General features: G+C 43.4%; 1 protein-coding gene across 1 annotated transcript in view; it reads left to right on the top strand.

Annotated features, from left to right (window-relative positions):
- Positions 1–6,709: 6,709 nt before the first annotated feature.
- Positions 6,710–13,479, top strand: part of SINHCAF (SIN3-HDAC complex associated factor) — a 32,234-nt gene continuing 25,464 nt past the window's right edge. The window contains exon 1 of the mRNA XM_089526699.1: positions 6,710–6,784. The gene's annotated coding sequence lies outside the window, so the exon portion shown is untranslated. The remainder of the gene's footprint in view (positions 6,785–13,479) is intronic.

Below are 13,479 nucleotides of genomic sequence, written 5' to 3'. Positions count from 1 at the left end.
TTTCGTATACCCCTTATACACATAGTCTGAAGGTATATGCACAATATTTTTAATAATTTTGTCCATGATTTTTTTTTACATTGAATCATCAGAAAGCAAAGGTGTCAACCTGTGTGAACAATTTTGGATTCTGGGATTTTGGATTTGGGGAATTTCAGATAAGGGAGATTAACCTGTAACTACATTATTGGGGAAAGAATGATAAGTAATCCTGTTTTAATCTAATGCATTACTTCCAAGTTCTGGCTTGAAGTTATCGCCCAACCGATTTAGAGAATACTGTATTCAACTGGGAGAGACCACCTTGCGGTTGGGAGAATGACAGATGTTCAGTCTAATGATTCGAATACATTACATAAATACAGGAGTTTTATTTAGATCTTAAAGACACACACACTCTCTGTTTCAGGTAACCTTGTCTAATATTGCAGACATGTTGTGTTGATGCTATATTAAGATCTTCTACAAGTGTACCTTCATTAACAAAGTAGATGTGTTCCTGGGCATTACCTCCTTAACAGAAACTTTAGTATCAGAGGCAGAAATAACATGGAACGTATTATAGAATCATAGAGTTGGAAGAGATCTCAAGGGCCATTCAGGAACTCTCAAAGCGTCCCCATTGACAAATATCCATCAAGCGTCTGCTTAAAGACCTCCAGGGAAGGAGACTCCACTCCGAGGTGGAGTGTTCCACTGTCGAACAGCTCTTACCGTGAGGAGGATCCTCGTAATGTTTAGATGGAATCGTCTACAAAAGAAGAAAAGAAAAGAAGAAGAAGAGCACTTCAAGTTACAGCAAACTTTTTATCTAACATAAACAATATGTACATGGATCATGAAACAACCAGGTCATGTAAGCCTTGCATAAATGAACAAACATTTTCTGCCTTCTAGAGACCACTGAAAGCTTCTTCCAAAATGCATTGAGGGACAATTTTTTCTTTCACCTTCTTCTACCTTTCTTATGACTTACAGATCTATACTCCATCCTCCTTCTCTTCTTTTCCTTCTTCAACATACTAGAGGGAGCTGGTAAGGCAGGCATATCTGTTTGCTCCCTTTCATGTGTACTTATTGAGGGATTCTAGAAGGAGCTGCTACTGTATATCGTCTTTATTGTATACAGGCATGCATTACTATAGTAGGACTGACTAGAGTAAAATTCAGCTTTTTCATGCCTTAAAAAGCTCCATTACATTGTCTACTGCCAACATGTCATTGCAATCTGACACTGAAAATCTGTGTTTCTCCAGCTCCCCTTCACTATACTCCCAATGCTGATGCTGCTAAAAAAAATCTTCCGGTTACATAGAGGATGAGGAAGATAACGTCGGGCTTGGCAGGCATTGAAAGACTTTGTGAGAAGGAGTGTCTTTTTCAGAAGCTTTGTTAACTGGGGTGTTGTCGTGTGTTTTCAAGTCATTTTCAACTTTGGAGACCCTATCACCGGGTTTTCTTGATAAGATTTGTTCAGAAGGGGTTTGCTCTTGCCTTCCTCTGTGGCTGTATTTACATCGAAACAGTTTTTGTTAAGAGAGGCTCTTGTCCCTAAACAATTTCCAAAGGGGAGAGCCAGCATGGTGTAGTAGCCTGAGTGTTGGACTATGACCCTGGAGATTAGGGCTCAATTCCCCACTCGGCCACGGAAACCCACTGTGAGACACTTGGGCTAGTCAATTGGCCCCAGGAAAAAAACATGGTAAGTTCACCTTAGAGTCGCCATAAGTCAGAAACTACTTGAAGGCACACAAGAACAAGAAAGCCTCTAAAACTGTACACACAGAGAAAGAGAGAGAGAGAGAGAGAGAATGATGTGGTTCTTCTCCCTCCAGAGCCTCTTAGAATTCTGGCCAAAACAAAGGATGAATCTCTGGGTAGGAGAGAGAAGTCACATTTTAAGTACATGGAAGGTCATTCGCCTTTTAAACAGGCAGAAGGGCCCGGTGGACTGTTTGAACATTTTTTAAACATTCAAAACCATTGGAGGAATCCTGGCCAGTTCCATTTTGGGAGTTGTTTTTGTGATGGTAGTTTTTGGCAATCCCTGCAACCTTTAGATGACCTCAAAGGGAGGAAACTGGTCCCCAGGACTCTGCAGTTTCCCACTCCTGCTCCAAAGAGTAGTTTTTACCATCGCCACCAAGTTGCCAGAGGCTGGCTGGTTGCTGACAGCTGCACTTCAGCCCATAAAACAGGCCATTTGTGTTCACATGCCCATAAACACTGGAGAGTTCTGAATTAGATCCAGTTTCAAAGCTGGCAAATAAAGGACTGGCATACCTTTTGCTGGGATAATAACCACACAGTCTGGGGATAGACAATTGGTCTAACTTCTGCCTGGTCGAAAGACACCATAGTAACTGAACAGAATTGCAGATGAGACAAAAATGCTTGTCTGTGTGTGTGTGAGAGAGGATTCTCCCACCCCAATATTAAGCAGCAAGAAGAGCAGGGAATGTAGAGTCCTTGAGATGTTGGGCTGCAATACCCAATATCCATCACCATTCGCTAAGAGTAGATGAAGCTGATGGGAGTTGTATTATAAAAATGCCTGGAATGCCAACCATGTCCGCGCCCCCCCCCCCCCCGCGTCAGGCTGCATTCTTTAAGTAGGGGCACATACATAACTCCCTCTCCATTGGGTGATCTACATATCTTGGGGGGTGTTTAAGACATTTGTGAGCAAATGGGAGCGTTTAGGATTTCAGGCAGATTCTCCATTCTTGCAACGCCTTCTGAAAATCACTGGGGAAAAGTTGTTGTAAGCCACTCAGTGTGTCCTGGGAATAAAATTCCAAATTTCTCTTGTTGTGTGCCTTCAAATTTCCAACATACGGTGATCCTAAGGAAAACCTGTCACAGGGTTTTCTTGCCAGGATGTGGTGGTAGTGGGGCATTGGCATCACTTGGTAGTACAAGGGGGGCAGACTGCACCAGGTGACACCCTAAAGAGGTGTGACACCACCGCTCCCCAAATATCTGCCCTTTGGCACCCACCTGTGTCCCATTAAATGCTGAAGAGATGGTGTGAACGGGGTGAGGCTCACTGGGAGGAGCAAGGAGAGGCCCCAGGATTTTTTAAATTAAAATGTCAAAAAATACTTTTTATTTTTAATAATAATAATAGTAGTAGTAGTAGTAGTAGTAGTAGTAAAATTTATTTATATTTTCCCGCCTCTCCCAGGTGGATCATTTTTATTTTAAAAAATAATTATTTAAGAACACCACATTTTACCAAATATTAACTTTAAGCACATGAAACTACGTATATGTAAATACATTTAGGCCTTGCGTATGATAATGTAATTTAAAAGTATAATTTTTATTGTGCTAGTGTCAGAACTATTACCATGACATTCAGTGATACATGGGAATTAGGATTTATGAGCAGCATTAGTACAAAGAACATTACTAGGAATATATAGGAGGAAGTCAATGGGAGGTGACACCAAGAGTTATCATACCAGGCGACACCAATCCTAGTGACGCTGGAGGGTTGCCTTTTCCCGTTCCCTGAGGCTGAGAGAGTGTGATGTGCCCAAGGTCAACCAGTGGTTTCCATGGACAAGTGGGGATTCAAACCCTGGTCTCCAGAGTCATAGGGATTATCACACGGGGAAAAGAATGCCCTTTTCCCATCCTTATTGTGTGATTGTCAGACGACGTTGCGCTTATCTAATCATTATTCTATCACTGAAATTTAATTGTCCGTGATTGCATGAAATACTATAAAATGACGTGGTGCTTATCCCATCATTGACCCGTCATTGAAGCAGAATTGTCATGCCATTTTTCATTCACAGAAGTTTCCATTATTGAAAAATGACAGGTCAGTTCCATTTAATTAATGGGATAATGACCAGAGAAGTGCGATGTTTGTGATACTCTTTTTGTGTGATCGCGAGATAAGGATGGGAGCGATCCACTTTGCTCCCATTCTTTGTCCCCCCATCTGATAATCTCCATAGTCTGATGCTCAAACCACTACATCACACTGGTTGAGATGTTTAAAGTGGTCCACAATAAAAAGGAATGAAACAGGAATGTCCCAGTCCCGTTTGAGGCAAAACATCCTCATCAACGACAAAGGCAGCAAGCAATACTCTTCCGTCTATGAACAATGGAACTATGTGTGATTAGCTTTCAAAAAGAAACCAAGGCTGCAGTGTTAACAGCAAGGAACAGGAGGAGGGAAATTCTCAGATGGCTCTAATACAGTGGGGTCTTGGTATCTGCTAGGGTTTAGTTCCAGGCCCCGCCATGAATACCAAAATCTATGGATATTCAAGTCCCATTAAATATAATAATAATAATAATAAATTTATTTGTGTTTCCCCACCTCTCCCAGTGGATCAAAGCGGGGTTACAGATTATTAAAATCAATACATATAACACTCTTATAAAAACATAAAAATATTATAGTGGATAGTAAAATGGTGTCCCTTATATCAAATGGACAAATCAACGTTTGTCGTTGGGAATTTATATTTTTTTAAAAAAATTCAAGCCATGGATGCTTGCATCCGTGGATAAAAAAAATCCGTGGATACAGAGGGATCACTATGATGCTGAGGAGTGTTCAAAAGTCTTAATGAACGCTGAACAAAGTTGAGGCTGCTCCACTCTCCAGATTTTTTAAGTGCTCAGTTTTTTAAAATAATGAAATTCCTACCAAAATTTGGCAGCAAACTACTGAATGCACTGAAGTCAATGAGAAAAAGCACTAAATGCTCTAATTGGCATAGTTATACTGACTACGATAATTATTGTCCCATCCATTACAGTGGTGCATCTGTTTATCAATAGGCCAGTAAAGGACCTAGTCAATGTTCCATTACAGTAAAATTGGCTCAACTTAAGGTTCTTTTGTATATCAATTTAATAATCAAGTATGATTGGGGAAATTTTATTTGTTAATAACGAGTGGAGGGATTTTTTAAATTTATCAGGAATGAAGCTAATACTTCCAAACACTAATCAACCAAGTATGAATGAGGGGAGTTTGTTAATGGTGCCATATACAAAATTATAAATGAACATGCAATCTATTTTGTGTATGTGTGTGTGTGTGTGTTTGTGTGTGTGTTTGTATGCATGACTTCAAGGAACTCCATGATTTAATAAAGTTTTTTTAGATAAGGAATACTCAGGACTGGTTTTGCCAATTTCTTCCTCTGAAATAATAGCCTATAGCACCTGGTATTCATTGGCGGTCACCCATCCAAGTACTAACCAGGGCTGGCCTTGCTTAGCCTCCAAGATCAGACATAAATCTGGTGCTTTCAGGGTATTTAGTATATAATTTAGCTCCCTCCTGATGGCCTTCTGCTGGCAGGTTAACCCAGGCTTTTAAGGAACTCTTATAAGGACAGGCTGGGATGTTATACCATTTGGAAAATTTGATATAGTTTTTTTATATATGTATATAGTTTTATCTTTTTAAAGTGTGTTTTATTCTTTTAATGACTACCGTATATACCCAACTATAAGTCGAGGGCAGGTTTTGGGGCCAAAATTATGGATTTTGCTATGAGCCATGGATAAGTCTAGGGTAAAACTTAGGGGCATATAGCAAAGGATCTAAAGGATGAAGCAAAGTAAAACAATGTCAAAGAACTTATACAATTCCATCAGACATAACTCTTTGCGCTTATTCTTAAGACTGGATGGATGAGAGAGTAAAAGGGGTTGGTGCTTCCCATATTATACTCTTGCTTTACACCAGGAGATGGTTCCTTCTTTGAAATAAGATTTAAGATACAGTACTTATATATTGACCCGTGGATAAGTCGAATCAGTTTTTTTGGGGTGAGTTTTTGGACCTAACATTTCTAGACTTATACATGAGTCTATACAATATCCCTTTTAATTCTATAATAATTTAATTCCTTTTTTAATGTACTTTTTTTCTATGTTTTTAATTGTACTGTTTTTAATGCCGTGAAGCTGCTCTAAAGTCCCAGTTCTGGGAAAAGAGAGGGATACAAATAAATATAATAATAATAATAATAATAATTTAGTGTGTGTGCATATACTGTATGTGTATATATATATATATATATATATATATATAGTTTAAAAGTCCACTAAATCCTGCATCTCTAACTGGATTATTCCTGCAGTGTGTTTGGGCCCAAAGCGGTGTCAAACCAAACTATTTCTGCAGTGCATTTCAGCCCAAAGCGGTGTCAAACCGGATTGTTCCTGCAATGTGTTTGGCCCAAAGCGGTATCAAACCAGATTACTACTGCAGTGTATTTGGACCTAAAGTGGTGTGAAACCGGATTATTCCTGCAGTGTGTCCAAAGCAGTGTGAAATCAGATTATTCCTAAAGGGTGTTTAACTGTATTATTTCTGCAGTGTGTTTGGCCCCAAAGCAGTGTGAAATTGGATTATTCCTGCACTGTGCTTTGGTCCAATGCGGTATCAAGCCGGATTATGTGTTTGGGCCCAACGCGGTGCGAAACCGGATTATTCCCGCAGTGTGGACGCGAGGTCTGCCTCCCGCCTCTTCCTCCTGGTGAGGTCACCCCCGTGACGTCACAATGCCCAGGCCCCGCCCCTCCGCCCGGCCCTTCCTTCTCCCTTAAAAGGACAATGGAACGCCGCCGCATGCAAAAAGTACTAGCTCGATTGAGAAGAAGCGAGGCGTGGGAACGGCGCATGCGCAGACGCGGCAGCCCTGGGCTTTTGCAGCCTTTGCATCTATCTCTCCAGCAGCAGAGAGAGAGAGAAGGTCACCGCAGACTAGAGACAAACACGCTGTTGCTCTTGCAAAAGGTAAGGCATCTCTATGGAGGGTGGTTGCAATTGAGGAGTAATCTTTAAGCCTTTTTTAAACCTGAGGCAGGAGTTGTGACAAGTTTGGCCTCTCTCTCTTTTTATGTTTGCAAAGCAGGTTACTTTTGCAGAGTCTCTCCCTCTGCCATGTGTTCGCACTGAGATTGCAACCATCACCATCTATTATTATTATTGGCTGCAATGCATGGGACTTTGGGGGAATGCAGCCTTGTTTGCGGGAGTGCAAAAGGCGGATTGCATTGTTGCAAGGGCGAGCATGTGGCAAGGAATGCCATAGCCAGAAAAAGGGTTAAAGCGGGGCCAAACCCGCTTTAAGTGTCCAGTGTGGATGCAGCCAAGGTTGGCAGATGCACTGTAGGAGCAGAAAGGCAAACTTTGGGAAGACTCCTTTTCCTACGAAGGGTCCTACTTTTCCCGGGCCCGTCCTCCATTTCCTACCTTCTTGCCCAGGAGGCGTGTCAGCCTGTCCTCCATTTGGACCCCAGCCAGGACCAAGGAGCCCGAGGTGAGCTTTCTAGGAGTGTTTCTAGCTTTTATAGCTTGCCATGTCTTTGCTTTATTCTTCATTTTTTGGCTGTCCTCCATTTTTTGCAGCGAGTGATCTTAGTCTGATTCCAACCAGGGTGACTGGAGGTCCTCCTTTTCCAGGAAGTGTCCTCCATTTCAACCTTGTGCCCAAAATGCCCTCCATCTTTGAGCAGAGACTGAGAGGCACGAGTTTGCAGCCTTACTTCTTTCTTTCTTTCTTGCTTTCTTTCTCAATGGAAGGTGGATTGGGCCCTTTCTCCTAATCTTGAAATGTTTTTTAGGGGAATAAACCTTCCCAATTTCCCAAACCTCCATTTTGAGCAAAACCAAAGAGCATGCTTTACATGTCTAGGAAAGTTTAGTAACTTTTGTTTGGACATGTCCTACATTTTCGCAGTGCCTGGTCCTCCTTTGTGGGGAGGACTTCTGCTCTCCCTGCAGCCAGGGACACAAGAGGCCCTCCTTTTCCCGGACCCGACCTTCATTTCAGCCTCGTGTCCGGGAAGAATGTCAAAACGCCCATTTTGAGCAAAACCAAAGAGCATGGGTTTACATTTCTAGCAAAGCTCCTGTCCTACATTTTTGCAGTGCTGTGCCTTCCTTTGTGGTTAGGACCCATCCTCTCCCTATAACCATAGGGACTAGGCGTCCTCCTTTTTCCGGACATGTCCTCCCTTTCCAACAACTTTCCTGCCCAGGAGGAATTTCCAAAAGGATCCTCCATTTTGAGCAGAAGCAGGGCTTTTCTCTTTCTATGAGCGTCTGTGTGTTTGCCAAAAAGAGGACCTGTCCTCCATGGTTTCGGGGTCGTCCTCCATTTGGCGGTGGAAGGGCCCCTGGCGACCTGCCTTTCTTGGATCAAAGGGGGCTTTGGAACGTTGGAGCGCGGCGAACGTTCCATTTTGGAACGTTCCCCGGACTTTTATGCCGCGGGTGCAAAACAATGCACCTGTAGCAGCACTCCAAATGGAGGACCTTTTGGGAAGGAACAACAACAACCTCACCACCTTTTTTTCTTCCCTCCTACAAAACACACACACACACACAAGTGCAATGTCCAGAATTCGTTTGCATTGAGCCACTAAAAGTAGTGAAAAGTAGTGTCAGAGAAGTGTGTGTTGAGAGAGAGGGAGAGGCTGAGCGAAAACAAAGGGTTTCTGGCGAGCATGTGGCCAGGCTGGGAGGCTGGCATGTGTGTGGTTGGTGTGTGTGTGTGTAGATAGGGAGGAGTTGTGGTTCTTTTCTTTTTGCCATGGACACAATCCCTCTTGCATGGCTGGGTGGGTGGCATGCACCAGAGATGCTGGAGGAGGAGGAGGAGATGATGATGATGATGATGATGATGATGATGAAATATTGACTGCAGCCTCAGCTTCTCCATTAGACCTCTTCTCCTCTTCTCTCCTCTTTTGGACATAAGGTTTTTTTTATGAATATTAATCTATTGATTTATTTCAGTCCCAGCTTCTCCTCCTCTTTCCTCCCTTGGACATAAGTATTATTATTATTATTGTTCCTCTATTGACTTGTTTACTTCAGCCTCAGCTTGTCCATGGAACTCTCCTCCTCCTCATTCCTCCTTTGACCACTGCTGGCAATTATCATTATGTTTGCTATTAATTATTAGTTGTAGCTTCTCCATCAGAACTCTCCTCCTCTTCTTTCCTCCCTTAAACTTAAGTAATCTATTGACTTATTTCAGTTTCAGCTTCTCTTTTAGAACTCTCCTCCTCTTCTTTCCTCCCTTGGCCATAGGTGGTGGTGGTGGTTGTTAATAGAGTTGTTGCTTCTCCATTAGAACAGTCCTCCTCCTCTTTCCTCCCTTGGTCATAGATGATGATGATGATGATGATTAATTATTATATTAGTTGCAGCTTCTCCATTAGAACTCCCCTCCTCCTCTTTCCTCCCTCCCAGTTTCTTTTCTAGCAAGTCAAACTGGCTGGATGCTGGAAGGCACTGGCCAGGGAGGCAGCATAAAGGACCTTTTGGGGTGTCAGTTGGAACTGGCCCCCTCCGACCACCATGCTCCGTCCTCCCCCTGCCCTAGGCTGTTGTTTTGCCGCTCGCTGGGTCATCCTGGCTGGAAAAGTATGCACTGAAGTGTGACAAAAAGAAAGGAGGTGCTTTGCAGTTTTCTGCACACCTACTTTCTTTTTCTGGCTGCGTTCATACTGCAGAAATAATCCGGTTTGATGCCACTTTAACTGCCATGGCTCAGTGCTTTGAAATTCTAGGGGTTGTAGTTTGTTGTGGCAGCAGACCTCTCTGGCAGAGAAGGCTCAGTGTCTCCCTGTTCTTGTTGTGTGTGCCTTCCAAGTCATTTGTGACTTAGGGCAACCCTATCATGGGGTTTTCTCGTTAGGTTTCTTCAGAGGGGGTTTGTCATTGCATTTCCCTGAGGCTGAGAGGATGTGACTTGGCCAGGATCACTCAGTGGGTTTCCATGGCCAATCCAGGATTCAAACTCCGGTTTCTTGGTGTCCTAGTCAAAGGCTCAAACCACTGCAGCGTGCAGACAAATGTCCCCCAAAACTACAATTTCCAGAATTCCATTGCATTGAGCCATGGTAGTTAAAGCAGTGTCAAACTGCATCATTTCGCAAGTGCAGATGTAGCCTGAGAAGCAAACTTTCACTGCAGTCATGCTTCTTTCAGGCTCAGTCCCTGCTTTCTCCTTCTCCCCTCCCCAGTGTACTTGAACATATATTACAGGTTGAGTATCCCTTAGTCAAAATGCTTGGGCTAAAAGTGTTTTGCATTTTGGAATATTTCAGTCTACATAATGAGATGTCTTGGAGAAGGGACCCAAATCAAAACATGATATTCAGTTATGTTTCATATACACTTTATACAGAGAGCCAGCATGGCATAGTGGCTTGAGTGCTGAACTATGACTCTGGAAACCAGGGTTCAATTCCTGAAACTCATTCGGCCATGAGTCCTTGCGCAAGTCACATGCTCTCTGCCTCAGGGGAAGGCAATGGCAAACCTCCTCTGAATAATCTTACCAAGTAAACCCCATGATAGGGTCGATTTAGGGTTGCCATTAGTTGGAAACGACTCGAAGTTGCACAACACACACACATACACCTTATGTACATAGCCTGAAGGCAGTTTTATACACAATATTTTGAATTGTTCTGTGCATGAAACCACATTGGTGTACATTGAACCCGTCAGTAATCACAGGTCTCACAGTCTCAGCCACTCATGTAGACAATTTTTGGATTTTGGAAGATTTAGGATATCTCAGTTCTGGAAATAAAGGAGATTTCACCTGTATTGGAGCCTGTGCAACAGCCTGGCAAAGCTTGTGTAAAACGCCCTGCCTGATGGTTCTCAAAGTGGCATCCAAATGGGATCGAAAAGGAGCCATTTGTGCCATGCAACGGGTGTCAGTTTTCCTTTTGTGTGTGTGGGGGGGTGGGTGGGTGGGAGAAAACAGTGCATATTGGCAAGGAGAGGAGGCTGGGTTGCGTGTAAATATATAGGGCGTTGGAAATCCCTCCCAGTAGCTGTGACCTCTTTCTCAGTGGAGATTACCACCAGTAGCACTCAGGAGATTAAAAGCCGTTTCTGTAGAGGGGATAACATCCCCCAATCCTTTCCAAGGCAATCCAAGAGTGACATCAAAACAGCCAGTGAGAAAGGGCATCTTTGCAGAGACAGACCTGGACAGCTTTTATTGATCACTTGTGTATGGATGAGTGTGTGTTTGCATCTGCCAGGCGAAGGCATAGATGAATCTGCTGATGAGCCAGGACTGTTCAGGCTTCCCTTCTGCAACCCTACCCCTGGCCTCCCGGGCTCTTTAATCATCAGATCATGCCCGAAACGACAATAGCATGAACTTCTGGGCCTCCCTCTTGTTTGGTTGCAAGCCTGGGCATTGACGCTTTCCGGCTGTGACTGAGCTTTTGGAGCAAAGGCGGGAAGCATCTGTTTTGTAGTGCAACTGGGTACAGCTCTTCGCCTTGCCTCATTCCCATCTCTTACACAAAACAGGATTCCTTGCACATAGCAATCTCGAGGTGGGTCACTGCTCCTGCCTGGCATACTTCCGATCCGGTTCTGGGTTCTACCGGATCCTGTTTGAAAAACTAGGTGGCGTTTTGCCGAGGTGGGCAGTGGGTGGGTGGTCTTTGTTCAAGGCAGTGCTGGGCTTGTGTGCACCCTTGTGGTCTTCCTCTTGTTTGCAGATACATATTATTTCCTTCTTGGCTTGGGAATTCTTTTCCACACTAGTCACTTTTAATGTATACATTATTTCTGTCCTCTCCCTCTCTGTTTTAAGTCCATGGTTCCGTGTTAAAAGGCAAGGAGAGTTGAGGTCCTTTTTAACCAGGTGTTGAAAGCACCTATTTGTTTTCCCACAGCTGTAAATGCTAAACTGCAGTCTGAAACACACACACAAACGGCAGTGTTAGCTGGTGGCTTCCACATAAGGAGGGCAGAGAATTTTCTCTGGGCTTCACTCTGAATTTTCGAAAGGCTATCTAAGGGGCTGAACTTGCTTTTAGTGGTTGGGATCAGCACATTGCCTAGCACATTAAGGTTTGAATTACTCACCATCCACTGATATGGAAACCACAACTGGAGATAGGACTAAGCCCCCACCCCAAAAACAGGTCTCTTCCCATATCTGGCTGGCAATTACACATGGCTAAGTATCTATGGTGGCAATAATGTTTGGCATGTTTATTTGGAGTCAGCTGCCTTATGCTCCCAGGGACTTAATCTCCAAAGACACTGGGACATAGTGACTAGAGTGATGATCTTTAAAAAAACCTACATTTAAACCCCCTGAGTGAACCATGAAGCTGACTGTGAATCACAAATCCCACTGGTCCAGGTGCTTTCAGCCTGATCTACCCTGCAGGTTTGTTGTGAAAATAAAGCAGGGACGAGGACATGACCATGAGCCAGTTGGAGGAAAAGTGGGTTATAAATGTAAATTAAAGATCTTAAAGAGCAAAGATATATAATTGAGCACTAGAATTAGAATTTTTCAAGCCATGGTATTCCCTATTAATATATATGGATGTGAGAGCTGGACAGTGAAGAAAGCTGATAAAAAAATCAACTCATTTGAGATGTGTTGGTGGAGAAGAGTGCTGAGGACACAGTGGACAACAAAAACAAAAAAACCCCACAAACAAACTGGTCCTTGAAGAGATCATGCTGAAATATCCTTAGAAGCCAAGATGATCAAATTGAGGATGTCATTCTTCGGCCACATCATGAAAGACACGGCTCATTGGAAAAGACAATAATACTGGGAAAGGTTGAGGGTAGTACAAAGAGGAGGATAGACTCAAGTAGGGAGATCATGGATCTGAATTTACAGGAGCTAAGCAGAGCAGTGGAGGACAGGGGATCGAAGAAAAGTCTCATTTGCAGGGTCATTATGAGTTGAGATCCACTTTTGAGATCCTGCATTGGGAGATGTATGTTTCATCACATACCTACATCTCTGTAGCTACATAACCTGGTGCTCACCCCCCCCCCCCCGCCAATACTTTGTAAGGAGCACAGCTGACTCAAAACAGCCATTTCCATATTATCAGAAGGTGGAAAAGTGGCAGGGATGTTCCCAACTATTTTCCTGGCACTAGTTATGCGGTGCCAGCCATTTGCAGAGATCTCTGGGGTGTTCCTGCATTGGGGTGCCCCTGTAAATCATGCCCTTGCAGCACATGCAGCTGTAGGAAAATAGCTGGATGGATCCCTGCTGATCTGCCTGTGCTGTGTTGGCTATACTGGAGGTCACAGGAAGTGGGACTACACTGTTTGCAAAGCAGGGTTTGGAGGGGACTTTAATCATTGCTTGGTTAGAACAGAATTCTGACCTCAGCAACCAAAAAAGTGAATTGCAGTGATGTGTATCTGACTTGGTTATTTCCTATCAGATTGACTTTAACTAATGGTGACCCCTATGACTGAGAGATTTCCAAGAACCCTAGCCATTAAACTCCCTTGCTCAGGCCTGTAATATACTACACAGAAGGCGGCAATGGCAAACCACTCCTGAATGGCTTTTACCCTGAAAACTCTTTATGACTAGACAATCCAAAGTCTGACTTAGGCCATCATGAATGATATGCCAGCCAATACCTTCAGCTCTGAACTACACTTAACTCCAT

This window comes from Sceloporus occidentalis, unplaced genomic scaffold (genome assembly GCF_023333645.1).
Source record: "Sceloporus occidentalis isolate IW3139 unplaced genomic scaffold, rSceOcc1.0.p SCAF_5, whole genome shotgun sequence".
Taxonomy (NCBI): Eukaryota; Metazoa; Chordata; class Lepidosauria; order Squamata; family Phrynosomatidae; genus Sceloporus; species Sceloporus occidentalis.
The sequence above is the reverse complement of the archived record's forward strand: the minus strand, read 5'-3'. Positions and strand labels throughout refer to the sequence as shown.